This window comes from Thunnus maccoyii, chromosome 23 (genome assembly GCF_910596095.1).
Source record: "Thunnus maccoyii chromosome 23, fThuMac1.1, whole genome shotgun sequence".
NCBI classification, from domain to species: Eukaryota; Metazoa; Chordata; class Actinopteri; order Scombriformes; family Scombridae; genus Thunnus; species Thunnus maccoyii.
In genome coordinates, this window is record NC_056555.1 from 2115243 (window position 1) to 2133990 (window position 18748).

An 18748-nucleotide genomic window follows, 5' to 3' on the forward strand; every position below is an offset into this window, starting at 1 on the left:
AGCATTAGCTACCTGGCAGGTAGGTCAAACTGAACAATGTAGAATCTTGAAACTGTTCAGTCGACTCCCAGCACTTCAACTCTGTAACCAGAGATCATACCTCATCAACTGACATAACAGATCTCAGATACGTTTGCAGAGTGATTTTCCCCGCATAGATGCGACTGTTAAATTCACTACGAAATATCCAGAGACAGCAAGCCATGTGAAGTCACCACAGTCCTGTAACCTGCAGCAGGTGGTATAATATATACATGTAATATAATTAATATATATCAATCTTGTTTTAATGTTCATATTATTGTTATTTTGTACTGTCCAAATATTTGGACAAATTGTATTTTGATGCTTTGGTAATATTGTTCTTGAAACTTTCATGCCAATAAAGCCCATTGAATTTAAACTTAAATTGAATTGATAGTGAAACTAAGCACTGTAATAATCACACATAATTTTACTCATCATGCAAAAATAAAAATATTAATTCATAGAATTAATTCATGATATCATGTAGAGGAATGCGACTGACTTCTGCTCTAATACAAAAAATAATGTTTAAAATAACGTTTTGATGAAATATTTCCCCAGTACAACAAAACTCCTGTCTCCCTTATGCTGAATCTCTCACAAGTAAGAAGAAATTGAGTTTCACAGTTTGACAGATCATACAGATGTGACATGTAGACAAATCAACATCTGATTCAGCACTCACCTTTTGTTTGTTTAGACCTCGTCTTCTCTGCTGTGATGCCATCACACAATGATTCCTTCTCCTTCTTGGTGTCTCCCCCTCTGTGCCTCCCCCTCCGCTCCTCCCTGCCCCAGGATCTTGTCTGTGGAGTGCAACAGAGCCGCCGAGGCCTTGGCTTTCGTCATCTGCTCAGATCTGCGCTCTGTTTCACCTTCTGACAGCTCCAACAGCATCAGTATCCACACAGATCAGCAGTCCCCAGGAGGTGAAAACCATGCAGAGATAATTCCCAGTTTCACAGTCTGACAATCCTTGATCTCCGTTTTACATTTCATCCTCTGGTATCTTGCTGCTTAAGAGTATTTCTGCAGTTTTTGATCTGCTGTATTTAAATTCTTTTTGTTTTTGTGCCGTCTCCCATTTCTTCCCCCAGTATTTATCCTCGCTGCCTCAGGAGACACCTGGCAGCTGAACGCTAGAACTGTCAAGACCATAAACTCCCTTAAAGGTAGATGAAGCCGCTGTGTTGATATGAGGCAAATCATACGTACATACACACTGACACACACTCACACAGCATATGTACTCACCCTGTGTACACTTCCCTTGCCAGCAGTTGTTACTGAGATAAATAAATCCATAGGCTAAGATAACAAATCCTTATGTACACATCATGTGCAGATAAAGCAGCAGATCCAGTCATTGTCCACACACCTGAATTAATCTATTATCTCATTCTTTAAACCTGCAGTAACTGATTTTTGGCCACATGGGGGCAGCAGAACAAACTGAAAACACAACTTCTGAAATATTATCACTTTACAAAGTTGGTGAACCTGTTAGCAAACAGTTGTCTGTACACACATCCAGCAGACCAAGAGTAACATTAATTTGAGAGCATTCATTTGTATCCACCTGATGAATAGTCCAATATTCACTCTCCTTTTAGCTCTCATTTGATTTCCACCAACTCCTGAGGGAAATATTTATCTCTTTAGCTGCTAAATGCTCCATTATGTTCACCAGCTAGTCTCTAACTGCGTCTGTCTGCTGTTTGGTGCTGGGCATGTAGTGTACAGAGGAGCTTTTTCTCTGAGAATATCTGCCTGCTGCTGCTGGAAACCAGGTTGATGAAAGCTATGAGACTGAATCAAAACAGTAAAGTTGTAGGCCTTGTAAACAAAACAAGCTAAAAGAGGCTAAAAAGCTCTGGAGAGCTGCAGGGAACTGCAGAGGTGCTGAAAATTCTCTGTAGGTTGTCAACACCTTTCACATTACACATTGTCATTGTTAATATAAAATATCAGTCATAGCAGCTTTTAGATGAAACATCTATATGTATGACACACATGTTTACACTGATATTTGTTTGTAATGATGAATGACAGAGGAAAGGGATTGATTCCCCCCAAAATCAAGGCTCACTGCTATGTTGAAGAAGCTAGTAAATTTAAAAGTCTTTATTATAGTGGCTACATGATTAAAAACAAGGAAATACTTAAACAAAACTTACAGTATACATTATATATACAGTATATATTATGTAGTCACGTGTATGTGTGATTCTGTCCTCTCTGTGTGAACCTTGCACAGTTTTACTCTCTCTGCACATCTGTAATTGTGTTACACAAGCGTCATATGGTCAGTAAATGGTGTGTCTGATGCTGATGTTGCAGCACTTAGCTGTGGTCATTCAGCACAAAGCATCAAATGCTGAGTTATCCGGCTCAGTACTGGATTTATCCAATAGATGGAGACGTTGCATATATAACTCACCCATGCCTGCCTTCTGAATTTTGTCAGCCAAGGATATGGTCAAAGGGGAAGAACGTAAACATGAGGTGTCTGGATGATGAGTGTTTTACTGTTGTATATTTTGTGTGATTCATCTCTATGTGACCCACAACCAGGGGAACTACCTCAGGACTGTATTTTAATGGGTTCTGACATCATTTGGGGGACTTATACTATCACCAGACACCAGAGAAAGTTGAATAAAGGTTTTCCCACTGTAGGCAATTTTGGCATAGGGGCCATAGTCTGTATTACAGCATGACATGACACACACTGTCTTCCATAGGCCGTACCTGTACAAATAACTGAATAGGCAAATCTGAAGCCAACATTGATAGGATGTTGTTACAAACCCCTATAGCTAACAGTTGGTATTTTGACAAAATTTGTGACATGTTGGAACATGTTTGTACTAATCATGAAATATATTGTATGGGTAACTTTAACATTGACTGAAATTCCCTTTGTTGTCCAGTAAAAGTGAAGCTAATCAGTGCCTCACAGGTCATTAACAAACTAACTAGGATATGCTTGAAGAGTGATAGCAGTAGTGTAGCTACTTGTATTGACCACATTTTTATAAATACACCAGAGTTCTGCTCTAACTCCATATCGGTGCCAATATGCTGTTGTGACCATATTCTCATCGCAAATGTGAGGAAAACAAAAGTTCCTTAGTCTGGTCCAAAAGTAATAATGAAAAGATCATTTTGGAATTTTAATCAGGACAGATATGTTGAAGATGTTAAAAATGCTAACTGGTCAGAGGTGTTCTTGGAAAAAGACCCAGAGGAAGCATTTAGGCTTTTCTAGTGCCACTTGTAGGTCAATCATGTACCATTAAAGAAATTTACTGTTAGAAATATCAATACCCCATCAGCAATGGTTTGATAAGGAATTAAAAGAACATATGATGGAAAGGAATCAAGCAAATTCACAAGGTCTTATATCTGACTGGCAAATATATTGTAACCTAAGGAATTTTGTTACTAAATTAAATAAGAAGAAAAAGAAATTGTTTTATGAAAATTGAATGAATGAATTAGACATGATAGTAAACAATTATGGAATACTTTAAATTACTTATTGAGAGGAAATACTAAGCCCATCCCATCTTGTTTAGAAATTGGAGGGGAATTTTTCATTAAACCAAAAGACATACCAAATCATCTAAATAGTTATTTCACAACCAAGTTAAACAAGTAAAAAAACACTATGCAGTCAAGGTGTACTGACTTATCATATATATATAAAGACACACACACACACACACACACACACACACACACACACACATATATATATTAATAGATCACACTATGGAAGGAAAAGAGTGTAGCTTTGAATTTAAGAAGGTTGGTGTCACTTAAGTACAGTTAATGTTAATGATTTATAAGAAGAATGATTTACGGTCACTCATATTATTAATCTATGTAATTTATGTGTCCAAACATAGAAAAATCCAAAGTAGTGCCAATACAAAAAAAATAAAAAGTTACTGTTCCCTGAATCCAACAGTCCACCTTTAAATTTATTACCTGTTTTGAGTAAAATTATGGAAAGAATTGTGTATGAACAGATTCAGTCCTATTTTTCCAATAGCAAATTAATTACTAATTTCCAACACGTATATAGAGAAAAATTTGTCCTGTACACAATTTTTTACAAATGATCTTCCTCTAGTGTTAAAAAAGACACGTCTCAATGTATGCTGATGATTCCACAATATATTTGGCAGAACAGCAGTTAATGATTTAAATACAATCGGGAATTGAAATTAGTTGTAGACTGGATTAATAGTACTAAACCTATTTTGAATGTTTCTAAAACAACCACTATTGTAATAGGAACAAATAGTTCTTTAAGTTCAAAACCAAAGCTTGATCTTAGCAGAAATAACATGTTAATAATTCAAGTCGAAGAAGCCAAACTTTTGGGAATTATCAATTAATTATCAAGTACAGAGAATGGTTACTAAAATAGGAAAGAGTTTGTTTCTAATTAAAAGATGTGCAAAATATCTGACACATCAAACTATCAAACAAGTTATTCAGGCCTTGGATTTGTCACACAAGAGACAGTGTGTCAAACCATTTATTCAGCCAACAGAAAGAGTAAAATTGCAAAAAAAAAAATTAAAAAATGCAGATAAAAAATCTTATAATTCCAGGCTTTTTTAGGGCCCTCGCCATGTTGGGGCCCTGGGTACCACTGTTCCCTTCACAAAATTCCTGCAGAAGCCTGGAATTCTTTGCTGTGTGCACCTGGTGAACGATTTTCAGTAGAATTACGGATGCACCATCTTGGGATCCAGCTCTCTTAAGGTATCCTGTGGACTGGAGCGTTATGGAGCATTTTTATTATGAATGGGTCTCCGTTTTGTTTGTTTTGTGCATGCACATGAGCATGCACATTCATGTGTGCATACATGCAGATGATGTGACACACATTCCAGTCCATGGTTTCACACTATTCAGATCATCTACAGGGGGCTGTAATGCAAGAAATTTAGCAATATGTCAACAAAGGCAGGGATGAAGAAGAAGCCAATAAACATGGGCGTAAATAATGCAGGATTCAAACTTCAGTCAATACCAGCTTTGCAAATGTTTTATGAGGGAGGAAATGTGTTTGACTCGTTTGTTAGACACACAATGATACACACAATCAGTTTTGATGAGAAACACGTTTGTTTACAAGAAAACACCTTGTAAAAAGGGGGCACCTTTAATGCATCTGTGACTGTTCCTGGGAGCTTTGCTCTGCCCCTGCTAACCAGTTGAAGGGTGCTTCCTTGTGATTAAACTAAATAAAAGTGCTTAGGAAGCTGTGCTCATAGTGCTCTCTTAAAATGTTGGTGATCATGAAAATGAGAGTAATAGAAATTGAAGACAGTGTTGTTAATATCAGTATGTTTCATCACAGTGTATAGTAAACCCATTTTACAGTACATCTCTAGTTTATTATTGTGTTAGGTTAAATTAGGATCATGCAGAGAGAGAGAGAGAGAGAGAGAGAGAGAGAGAGCAGAGAGAGAGAGGTGCACCATTCAGTGATTAAAGTGAGTTAGCAGGAGAGGAAGAGAAGAGAAATACAGAAGAGTGTGGCAACAGAGTAAAAGTCATTAATCACTGTGACTGCTCAGGACACGACTGACTCACCGGACACTGCAGCTCTGCACTGTATGGATACTGTCTACACACATACACACACACAGATACAATAGTTTATCTCTATGTCCTGAATGACCTCAGAGTCGGAGGCCTGTTGCTGAGCTCATACATAACGCCTGATGCCTCCCTGACCAGGCAAACCAATCAATAACATCCAGCGCAGAGTGGGCTGATGGGAAGATGAGACAGACCTTGATCAGACCTGCCTAAGGGAGCGGCAGCCAACAGGGGAAAAGGATTAGCGTGGCTGTCACTAAATATGACAAGGCATGCTAATTAGGCATGACTGGTTAGACAGATTAGCAGTGGCTGTCAACTGGGCAGTTAGTCATCTAACAAAAAACATACTGTAATATTTGTGTCCTTAATGATAAATGGTAGAGAAACTGCACACTGCCTCAAATGAAGTTCACAGTTAGACATTTAAGGGACAATTATAATATCTTTGTAAATCTTAGCTCATTAATGAACTATATTTTACTATTTTACCATATTTTCCAAAGCATTTTCCTCAGTGTTGAGAGTGATTTCCTGCTTTCCAGGCACTTGTCCCATTCATTTCAGTGTTCCTCGAAGAAATTGTTATGGCTGTAGCTGTACCCCAGAAGATTCTTGTGTTTCTTGTGTTTTTCCCCTCCTCTGTGTTTCCAGTGCTACCCTGTCTGTCCCTATTTGTCTGTGTCTGTGTGTTGGTGTGCTTTCCCTTCCTCACTCTCCTAGCTCTCCCTGCACACCTGCCTTCAATTAGCTCATCTCCTCTCCAGTATATCAACCTCGGTTTTTCACTCACTCTTGGCCAGATTGTTGTTTCAACTCAGTGGTAGTAAACGTTTCCAGGCCAATTAGTTAGTGAATTCCTTGTGTAAAGTTTTCAGATGCATTGTGTATTCTAACCTGTTTGTCTCCCATCCCAGGATCTCATTCCTGCCTGCCTGTCTGCCAGCTGCCTCCTTGCCTCTAAGCTACCCCCAGCCAGCCATGCTTCTTCTCATTCCACGCTCACCCCCGCCACACACCTCCATTACACTCTCTCTCTCTCATGCTGCCAACGGATCCCCTTCTCCGTCATCAGCTCCAAGTCCAGTAACTCCCCTCCATTGAACCTTTTCTTAACCAACACCACTCTGTCCTTGTCCTGCATCTGGGTCCCTCCTGAGTCTGTCACAAAAAGCAACTTGCAGATGTTGTCTCCAGGAGGTAAGGATAAAACACTCCTTATTGCTGAGCTCTAAAATGTGACACCTGTGTTTCAGTTGCTGAATGGTGAATTTTAAAGCAAGAACACATTTACAGTATTCTTTCCACAAAATCAGTGATGGGTTATTGTTTGCCAGCTGGGTTTCAATTTTCTGACAACAAAAGTGAGAACTGTCACAGTGAAAATTTCTGAAAACCTAAATTGCTTTTGAAACTTTTTCTGCAACCATAGCTGAAGTGGGCGTGCTCTTTGCAGCCGCTGCAGCCATGGTTGGACTCTAAAACACGACTTGCGGCAATGTTGACAGCTGTAAGTGAAGTTATAGCTGGGGCTGTAACAGAGGGATTGTTATGGTAATTACAGTGGCCAGCAGACTGGCTGGCAGCTAAGACTGTGGCAATGAAGGCATTGTAAAGCTACTTCTGCCAGGATTTGAACCTGGTACTTGTGCCAGATGCTACAGGAAACTCAAAACTGGAATTTGTATCCTAATGGGCTCACCATAAACTATTGTATATGTCATCAAATGCTGTAAATTGCTTCAGTGTTTTATTGTCTTTACTTAAATTATATTATCTTTATTTCCTGGCTCAGTCATTGGATATTAAGCCACAGAAAAACAAGTTCAGATATGGAACTCTGCTCCATTTGAGCATCTCCTTTGATGTGTGATTGACAGTCATTACTATGATTAGTGTTGACAGGAGTGACTTCCTGAGTTCAGTGAAGTACAGAACCATTACCTTATATTTGGCAAATTTTTCACCATAAAACTTCCAGAGATTTTATTCCAACTGATGGGGAAAAAAGATTTGTGTGCAGCAGAACTGGATACAAAACAAACTTGTGGGACTGAGCAATGGGTGGGTTTTTGTTCTAATTAGTTGTGACATGGCAGCAATGTATGTCACCTACACCAATTGCACTTCTGAGGCTGTAGGAGTGCACATTTAATGTTTAACTGCTTGTTGCATTGGTAATTCGTCCCCTGTCTCTCTGTGCCACACTGATACAGAGTGCAATGCAGAGCTTGTTTTGTCATTCTTGGGGTTGTTGAGAGGATCTGTGTATTGATACTCAGGTTATTGACACTCCATCAGTGTTCAGCACAAATTTTCATTTGGTATCTTGTTGGGTTGAACTCAAATATGGTTTATGACTGTGAGATTTCTGCGTGACCTTTACACTGTGTCCCGTGTTGTTTGTGTGTTGACATAGCAACCTGGATTAGTTGTTTCTGTGCTTGTTATTTCATGGATTTTATTTCCATCTCACATGAATTACTGTCCTGGTATCTGGACTTCTGTGAGAAAAATCAAAACAATGGTGAATTTTAGTTGTTATTTGATGCTTTCAGTAACATAAAATGCTCAGGTTTCCTGCAACTTCAAAGTCCCCTTCCACTCAAAAATGTGTTTTGCTTATTGTTACTTCACTTGGATGAAGTTTAAGGTGTGTACCTACAAGCATGATTTGTTACATCACAACAGGTTTGGAGCCATTGAGATCCAGTATGCAACTTACACAAGTGTGATGTGGAAATTTGAAGCCTAGTGCACAAACACTGAGAATGGACTTTACAGTGACATAGGAGACATCTTGTGTCCAGCAGTTCAACTTTTGAAATTAAAAAGTATTGGCATATTCAGGTTCGGAATTTCTAATGAGAATGAGTAATTAGTTAACTGAACTTTTTATTATTCCAGGCAGAGTATGTTTATATATCTTAAAACATATCTGGAGGGAATCTTCAATGAATATCTTCCACAACCTTCAACCATAGCCATAATCTCTGTAATAGCAACTGTTACACTGTCACAATCACAATAACAGCAACAGCCAGTCATAACACAGTGTAGAGAACTAACTAGCTGAGTTACACACCATGACCACAACATAGCCAACTACATTAAAGACCACAACATTCTCACTGTGGTCATAGCCAGTGTCTGCAGCTACTGTTGGAGCTTCCTCCGGATAGAAAGGTCAGAAAATTCAGACAAAATCTTTTCCACCGTGACCTTTCTTGTCTCTATATAAATGCTTCTCAGCAGCTGACTTTCAAATCCCAGCACCAACAAAAGAGATTTTTAGTCTGAACTAGAATACAACTTTGACAATCACCAGCAATTGCTGTCTGGAAGGTAGGAAATCAAGCTGTGTGGCTGTGTCATTACACAAACATGCTTCTTTGTATTGGACACAGGCAGTATGTTCCAGGGCTGACAGATATACACTGCTACAGCCTACTGTAAGAGCTGATGGTGGAGGTCAGGTTGTGTGGCGATGATAGAACCTTTTAGACAGACAGCAGGGAACAGCCACCTGGGGAGGCTTTAAAAGCCTCCTAACAAACAGTACACTTAGACTGGCTGCTAAACCCCTGCAGAAGCACAACGTGTGTGTGTGTGTGTGTGTGTGTGTGTGTGTGTGTGTGTGTGTGTGGATAGATCGAAACACATGAGGAAAGATAACCTTTATTTACTCAGGGGAAACCAACTGAGAGCAACATTCTCATTTACACTGGTGCCCTGCAAAAACATGACCAAAACAAGTCATATAACAAAAGTGTAAAACCATCAATCTTATACCAAACATCCCAACTGACTCCCTGCATGTACACCCCTCTCTGCAGAGAAATCTCCACTTCACTTCAACAAATGGGAGCAAAAAGGAATCACACATCTCCACCATCTATTTCAAGACAACTCACTTATCTCATTTAAAGACTTGATCCAGAGGTATGGGCTCAGAGGGGGAAACTTTCTCCAATACCTAAAAAATCCAATCAGTCATTAAAAATAAAATAGATAATAAATAATAAGTAATCCACTCCAACCACCCCGACCAGCAGAACAGATCATGAAATATTCTACATCCATCAAAATTCTTTCAAATTTATATAAATGAATTTCTAGTATAGATAACAACATCCAACTGCTAAATGGGAAAGAGATTTATCTCTCCCCTCTGACACCAACCTCTGGACACAGCTCTGCAGAAATGTATTTGAAATGACAAATAATACAAATCTACAATTAATCCATAGAACACACGTCACTGAAAACAAAATGCTTAAAATGGGTCTCCAACAAAGACGAATATTCACAATGCACTCTAGTGCACTCCACTCCTTAAGGTAACACAAAAGCTCTTCTCAATCCTGTGCTGCAGCTTTCCCCACTCTCCCTCATGATGCATACTTGGTGATTTATCCTCAGGTGAACTTCCACCAAAACACACAAAATACACACAGCTATCACCAAGAAAGTCATCCTTACAAACTGGAAAACCAAACAAACAGTAAACATCAATCATTGGTTAAATCTTCTCACAGAACATATATCAATGGAAAGAAAATAACTGCCTTTCTAAGAAAACGTGTCACACAGAAATGTCACACTTTCTGAAAACTTGGACTCCATTTATCACCAATCTCAATCTCGATTTCCATTTTGCCTGTTAGCAAATGCCACTAAACCAGCCACATCTCCATACTCAGACTTACCCATACATACACATGCAGGCATATACATGACATACACTCAACATTTCACTGCCAAACTGTCTCACATTTAATCCCTCAACACCTCAACCATTAACACTCATTTACAAAGCTAATTATCTACTTCCCCCTTCCTTCCCTAAGTCTTTTCTTTTATTTATTATATGTGTGTATCTTCTTTTTTTCTCTCTCTTTCTCTCCACCTCCCCCCATATTAATACTTCATTACCCGACACAACTAGGTTAACCATCGTTTTTCAGTCATTACCGCCATCAAAACTGGATTGTTTGTCAGTTAGCTTTAGACTTACTCAAAGTTTTCTTTTATTCTTCTTTTTTGTTGTTTTGGTTTTATTTGTATGTTTTGATTGTATTATTATTACTTATACTATATAGTATACTAGTTTTACTATATTGTTATATTATTACTGTCTGTCATTATGATAATTATTACTATATCTATCTGTGTTTGTCAGGGTGCTGGGGCTGGCTGGGGAGGAGTGGTGGATGGCTTGGCGGTCCACTGTTCCTCCAGGGTCAGCCCTGGCATCCTGATAAATAGTATATCAGGATGTATTGATAAGTTGTTTATCTATATTATTTATATTTACATATGTATTATCTATCACGATGATGATGAGTATTGTTATTGTCATTATCACTTTCTATCATTATTATAGAAATAGTTATCATGAAAGCTATTACATAGGCCATTATTGACATCAGAAGGATGATGTTGTATATTATTATTATATAGACTACTATTATTAATATTACTACACATGTTTATAGAATGATGATTATGATTTTGATTGCTGTGAATAATTTATGTAATAATGGACTATCAATTATTATTATGATAATTATTATGATTATTATTATTAGGATGAAAAAGATGATGAACCTATTATCATTGTTGTTGTCAGTATTATACATATTAATAGAATCATGATGATGACAATATTATTTATCTGTACTATTTGTAGAATTTGATGGTTATTACTATTATGGATATTAATAAATAAATAACTTATTCAAATATATACACAAACACAAGACAAATGGCTTATACAATACAAAAAGAACACAAAGAAAAAGACAGTAATGTAAGTACAATTACACAGGGATAAAACAGACATATTCATTATATAAAACATATTAAAATGTTCTAGGGTTAAAAAATGTGAGTCCTGAAGCTTATTCCACCCATGAGAAGCATAGTAGGTGAATGCAGTTTTTCCCAGTTTTGTATTCATATATGGGATATCAAAGGTAATACATTCTTGTCCTCTAGTCTTAAAAGTGATGATAAATAAAATGGTAGCTTATTTAAGATTGCTTTATAAATAAAAAAGACAGTGTTGTTCCCTTCGAGTGGAAAGTAATGTCCACTCCACTTTCTCATGGTGGATATAATGATGGGTTCTAAAACTGTCACCTGTAATAAATCTAAGATAACTGTGATACACAGCAGGATTATGGGCTTGAGGGTATGGGCAGCAGCATGCATGTAAATTACATCAGCATAGTCAAACACTGATAAAAACATTCCCTGTACAATCTGCAACCTATTGCTGAGAGGCACTGCTTATTTCTAAAAAAGAAACCCAATTGAAATTTAAGCTTCTTTGTCAGTTCCTCAAGATAGTTCCATATTTTTTCATCTAACCAGATACCCAGTTACTTATAACATGAGACTTTGAGACCTAATTTGAGTCACAGATATTGTACTAATAGTAAAATGTAGAGGATTTTTCATTTGGGATCTGGTGAAGAGCATGTGGACTCAGTAAAAGGGCCTTTTGAATAGCTAAAAAAAACCTGACTAACTTAGACTTTATAATTAGCTTTGTCAATAGAGGGTGATGATGAGTAAATTATCAAAATTGTCATCAGCATAATAATGAATAGAGCTGTTACTAATCAATGAGCCCAGGTCATTTATGTACAATGTAAACAGGATAGGACCTAGTATTGAGCCCTGTGGCATCCCTTTTATAACTTCAAGGAGGTCAGATTGATGACCGTTTACAACTATTGCTTGAGTTCTGCCAGTAAGATAACTGTGAAACCAGTTACATGCATTTGTGTCAAAAACAGTTGATCTAAGTTTATCTAAAAGAGTATGATCCACTGTGTCAAATGCTTTAGATAAATCAATGAAAAGAGCAATGCAACACTCCTTATCCAGAGAACAGATTATATCATTTACTACCTTACATGCTGCTGTCGAAGTGCTATGTCCAGGTCTGAAACCAGACTGATGGGAGTTTAAAATCCAATGCTCAGATAGAAAGTGACACATTTGATTACTGATGACCAGTTCTAAGTTTTTAAGTAAACATGACAGTTTGGAGATTGGGCACTAGTTATTTGGATCACTGGTGTCACTGCCTTTATTCGGAGGCAGTACATGTGCTGCTTTCCACACTTAAGGAATCATTACAGATACAAGAGTTAAATTGAAATGTGTTAAAGGATAAGCTATAATAGGTGCAGACAATAGTGAGAGTCTTGCATTCAAGAGGTCAAGTTTTGCATTCAAGAGTGATTCAGAGATATTCTCAAATACTTGGATATTATTTGGAGTTGTTGAATAGAGTCCATTTTGATAGCAGTAAAGGTGACCTTTGCTTGTTACCATGAGTAAGTGTGTTTGAGAGAGAAAGAAGAGGAAGAAGAGTCTGTGTGTCACCATCTTCTGTAGGTTTTAGTCACCTGAAAGAGACAGTTGTATATATACAGTATATGTTTGAGTGTTTGAGGGAGAGCCACTTGCTAGATAAAGTGGAGTGGGGAAGGTATCAATACAACCCTGATTAAGTACAACATTTTCTCCTTGCTGACCAACACTGTATGATGCCATTAATCTGCCTCTCATTGACAAATGGCTGGAAGGATGCTAATATTTTTGCACTCATTCCTGTGTCTGTGGAGACATAAATATTGGTTTAGATGCTTGTTGTTACTATTTTTTTATTTTATTTTATGGGGAAACTATCATTTAAAAATATGTTGTATGGATAATTATTCAAAAGGAACACTGCAAAGATTACAAAGAGACACTGTATTAAAACACCTCAGAAAAGTAGGTCAGTAATTCATTTTGGGCAGGAGAGAGTATTTTCTATCTCTCGGGTATCTCAGATGAGGGGTTGAATTATACTTTCTAATACCTAAATTGGAACACCCAACAGCAACATTTAAAACTGTGAGAGGTCTCCTGCCACTTAAGACTGTGATACCGTTGATAACTTTATCTTGGTCAATCAAAAACTGCATTAAGGAGTCTGCTAGGAAAGGCATTGTCGAAAGTATACACTCTTTTAATCCAAGTGTTATGGTTAGGCAGGATCTCTCACTCATTTCTATTATCTCCCACAGTTTTCTGCTTGATTCTTGTTTGTCCCCTGTTGGTCTCTGTTTCTGTGTGTGTGTGTTTCAGCCTGGGGGCGTGGTGATACAGCTCACCTGCGGCTCATCCAGCTCACAGTACACCTACTGCTCATCCACTCATCAGAGGCCTGCAGTATTTAAACCCAAGTCCTAGACTCCACTCTCCGCCAGATTGTTCCATGTACTACATGGTATAGACACATTGGCTGACTTTCCTAGTTAAGAAGTTACTCTCTTCCGTAGTGTTACTCTGGCTAATCCTGTTTACCTGTGCCCCCGGTTCATCGCCTCCAGTCCCCCTAGTCTGCCTGCTCAGCTCTGTGCCTTGTTTGTCTCCTGGTCTGCCAAAGACTCTGTTCACCACCTGCATTCCACTACCTGCCCTGGGTCAGGTACTGATCAATGCCTGCCCCGCTTCCCAATCAGAATCTGTTACATCCACAATAAACTGCCTTTGTCTGAACTTTTACAACACCTCCATGTCTGCACTCTACTCTTTGGTCCAGTATTATTGACATTTAAATATAACATCAACCACTTGAAAGAAACCAGTATAACAGAATTTAAGCCTGCTTTTTTCCCCTGCTAATCTACTGCTCCAATCCAGTAGGTGGTGGTAATGCACCTGTAAGATGGGTTGGAAACCACCAATAAAACACTAAGAAAGAACTTTTATTTTAGGATTTTTTTGGTTCAGATAAAAGTTATATCCAAAGTTTCCTTGTTCAAAGTCTTCATTTTAATCATTAGTACACACAACTACTGCTGTTGTTTTCCTAGTGAAGACAGTCTCACCTGTTCCACCAATAAAGCCATGCTGATTGTGACTGTGGGAAAGAAACTGAATGCCTTGTTAAACATTTATTTCAGCCGCCTTATACTTTACAGTTTGAATATACAAAGCTACAGTAATTAAACCACAGCTATTTACTTGTATTCTAAACCAATTTGGTAAACTCCAGCTAAATGTGTATGCAGAATATGGGGAAAAAAAACACCCCGTGGTCCCACATGCCAAAAGACTTTACATGATTGTTTTGCGGAGAGCCAAATGTGCTTGGCATCATCCAATGTGGAGCACATCTGCCCACAAGGCTCTCACTGAATCAGCGGGGCATCTTTTCTGAATGAGAGAGTGGGCAACAGTTGTGAGTTTATCGTGCCAGCGAACGATGCTTCTCACTGTGATTCTTTGAATCTATCTATCTACACACGCAGCATACAAGTTTCTCCTCGGGATATTATTATTTCCCAGAAGCAGAGCGTGCAATAAGGCAGGAGATTAATTGAACCGTGTCGGTGTAAAAAATATTGATTATGTTTGCAGCATTCACAGAGGATTATTATCGACTGTGGAGAGGCTGAGGCTGTGGCTGAGAACACACTCAAATGATTACAGGCTTTTTATTTTTGGTCACAAAGACTTTGAATGCAAGGCTGGCAGAGTTGTGTGTGTGTGTGTGTGTGTGTGTGTGTGTGGATGCTGCAGGTGGACAGAGGAGGCAGGCGCTCTCTGCAGTCAGACAGTGAGCTTTATGGGAGTGAGCAGAATCTGTGATTTCATCTCCAATCTGCAAGAGGAAGCAAAGAGAGATATAGAAAGAGGGAGAGATTTAAAGCACTCCCACAGTCTAAACTCCCACAGGGACTGTAGAGTCGTTGCCCTCCTGCTATTTTTCAAATGATTCAGCTGTCAAGTTGGCTGCCTCAGGATTTCATTTCATCCTGCAGGGGACAGGCCTCTCTTCTGTTTTACTGTTACTGTTTCAACCATCCTAAACTGATCAGGAGCAGTGACATCAGTGTGTATCTGTGTTAAAGCTGCAGGAGCAGCTAAAGCTGACCTTTTTTATTCAATGAAAGTTTTTATGTGAAAGCAATGAGACAGCATGTGTAAATATCCCTAGCATATAACTCATTTCAAAGAGATTAGACATCAAAACATTTTTTTTTAAGTTTGGAAAAAGGCCTGTCCATCACTCATCCCTAAAAAAGCACCCAGTTTTCGTGCTCAGCCATTTATAAACCCTGAAGTTCTTACTGTTCTTGAACCCTTTGGGATACAGAAACAATCCAGGTCTCTTCTTCTATCAAAAAGGCATTTACAAAAGGCACAAACATGTTTTTTTTCTCGCCTATTGGTTTTCCTTAACGGATGGTCTTGTTGTCTTCATTCTATACATTTTAGTGCTGTATTATTGTACTGATCCTTTGCTATTTCCTGTTGCCCTGCATGGCTTGTGTTATGTCTTGAGAATTCTTGTTTTGTTGTAGTTGCTGTTTTTATGGCACCTTGTTTGTCATTGTTCTGCAAATTGTATCACTTTTATAGGTTTCAAAACATCTTGCCAAAGGACTGCAAAAACCAAAAGTCATCTTTAAAAACAAAATTAAACACATATTACATCATATATGTATTGTCATCAATACTGGAAAGGGTGGGACGAGGTAGTGGGCCATCCTGTATTTTGTTGGCGCTGATGTTGTTGCAGAACCTTCTTCCTTATATCTGCACATCAAGCTGATGTGGATTTTTTTCTTATTGAGGCCCTCTGAAGTTCTGGGATGGAGCTGTGGTGTTGTGATGTCATGCTGTGAACTATGGCGTGACACACAACTGGCAGAGTACAAAAGTGTGAGTATAGAGAAAAGAGTACGATTGGTCTTGGTGCAGCGCCAGGTGTCGTGAGGGTAAGTTACTGATTGTGATTTTTGTGAGGATCTGTACCAAACAAAGATGTTTTCTTAAGTCTGTAGAATATGGTGTTTAGGCCAGGACATCTCTGCAGCATGCAAATATTGAATTTAGAATGCTATTATAACGATTATATTATAGCGATTTTGATAAAATATCAATTAATTGTTCAGCCCTGCATTTGAAAAAGATACATCGGTTCTTGCTCTAGCATTAACTTCTGTGGATGTCATGTGATTATTAAATGTAAAAGCCTGACTGTACACATTTATCAAAGCCCCTGTATCCATTGTGTGACTTAATACCCTTAATAAAAGGCTCTTGCAGGAGCTTCACCGATTACTGAGCACATAGTCAAGAAGGTCTTACTATTAACAACAAATCCACTGCTCATTGATTTCAACTCACAGACCAGATCCTTCAGATATTCTGACAATGACTGAGGCTTTGAGTTCCCACAGAAAAGAGCAATCAGCACAGGTTTTCTACTACACCCCTGGAGTATTCCCAAAATGGGCCAGGACTGTACAGCTGAACTTCTAAAAATTGGAAGACCTTCAATGTTTAATTGTAATTTGAAACTGACTCAGAACAACTGATGTAAGCTTCTGAAATGTTCAGCAGAACATATTCTGTATACCAAAATAATGGAATGAGCCACCTGCCAAGGAAGCAACACTATGGCAAGCCTGTGTTTTAAGTAATGTTCTTGCGAGAAAGATGGGCGATGGGCTTTCAGAATAAACAAAAGGGAAGACAAAGCAATCAATGAAACACCAAAATGTATTGCCCAGTCTCTTAAACAACCCGCTAAATCGTCTTTAGGAAATCCCCCCTTTCATCAATATGGCTATCCTCATCTCTAATTAGGCTAATTCACTTTCCCCATTACTCTCTGATCCAGTTTGGTGGCAAATCAGAGCTTGAAGTGACTGCTCCATGTTCATGTTTTCTATTTTTTATTGTTTATGTTTACAGGGACAGTGCACAATTAAAAGTAATTGCCCTAGAGTTAGCTAGTAGCTAATTTACATCTGTTGTACCTGGGCAGGTAGACAAAAAAACAACCACAGAACAACAATTACACTACATAAAACAACACAATACATAAGAAGCCATCAGTGTAAGATAATAAATATAATCAGTATGACAAATATAATAAATACAAGGCAATCATATTATTCTCAGCACCATTATCCTCATCATTAAAAGATTCAAACAACTGGTTGGAAAATTCAGCCAAAAGTATAACAAAAAATAAATCAATAAAAATTCTGATATGGAAAAAAACTTGCAGCAACAGTGGACTAGAAAGCGTAGTATGTGGAATCAACAGCTCCGTTTACCCCATCAGAAAATGTTTGTCCTTGGAAGAAGTCAACAATTACAAGGACATTTTACTTGCAAAATTCAGCGAAGAGTATAATAAAAAATAAATAGATAAATAAAAAATTTGATATGGAAAAAAAATGCAGTGAAAGTGGACTGGAAAGTGCAGTATGTAGGGTCAACAGCGGTTCCTAGTGACCCTGTCTTGGAGCGGTATGGATGAGACAGCAGAGGAGAGGCAGGGAGCAGGAGAAACGGACCCAGGTGATCAGACAGGAGAGAGGATGGAGGAAAGGGAGACAAGAGTCTCAGACCTGCAAACCCGTAGCAGAGCTGGAATGCTGTGGCTTCTTAATGTGGCAGGGCTCAGTACTTCTTTTAATTCCTCAGTCAGGCTCAGGACAGTTTCCTTGGGCAAATGAAAACGACTGATGATGTCCTCACTGCTGTATATTTCCAGGGGGTTACTGTGGTCTCTAAAAACTCTTTCCCTTCTCATTGCTCTCTCCATAACAATATTAGTAAACCACAAACTATGAGCCATGTTTTCCTCTTCTTTGTTGTTAGGTGCTACTGGTCAGTTGGTGTCACTGACTGTTACCATGGTAACATGGGTTTTAGGCTTGTGTTAACCTGGGGGTAAGGTTTCTAATTTTTTTTTCTTAAAATTAGTCAGTCTTTATTTTTGTGAAACAGTCTAACTTGCATTAGACTAACCTATGATCAAAATTAAGACTGGCCTAACACTACAGACCAGTCTAAAATATCTTTGTGAAACAGGCCCCTGAGCCCTGACACAGAGAGCAGTGGAGAAGACAGAGAGGACAGGCTGCAGTGTGATAATATATTACACCGAAACGTAAAAATGAATCGATAAAAGAATCAACCTTAAAAACACACCGGGTTCTTAGAATTATAGAACCGGTTCCAATTCAGAGCCAGTATTCAGGGGGGCATCACTAATGGT

The 18748-nt window shown here is 38.4% G+C and overlaps 1 long non-coding RNA gene across 3 annotated transcripts; it reads left to right on the plus strand.

Annotated features, from left to right (window-relative positions):
- The first annotated feature begins 812 nt into the window (after window positions 1-812).
- On the plus strand, window positions 813-14226 carry LOC121890914. 3 transcript variants are annotated; one of them, XR_006093969.1, is made up of 4 exons: window positions 813-956; window positions 1125-1199; window positions 6573-6855; window positions 13807-14226. It is a non-coding gene; the product is annotated as an uncharacterized LOC121890914 (long non-coding RNA). The 3 variants fall into 3 exon arrangements; XR_006093968.1 differs by lacking the exons at window positions 813-956; window positions 1125-1199 and adding an exon at window positions 6372-6478; XR_006093967.1 differs by lacking the exons at window positions 813-956; window positions 1125-1199 and having other exon boundaries at window positions 6180-6855.
- Window positions 14227-18748: the final 4522 nt, after the last annotated feature.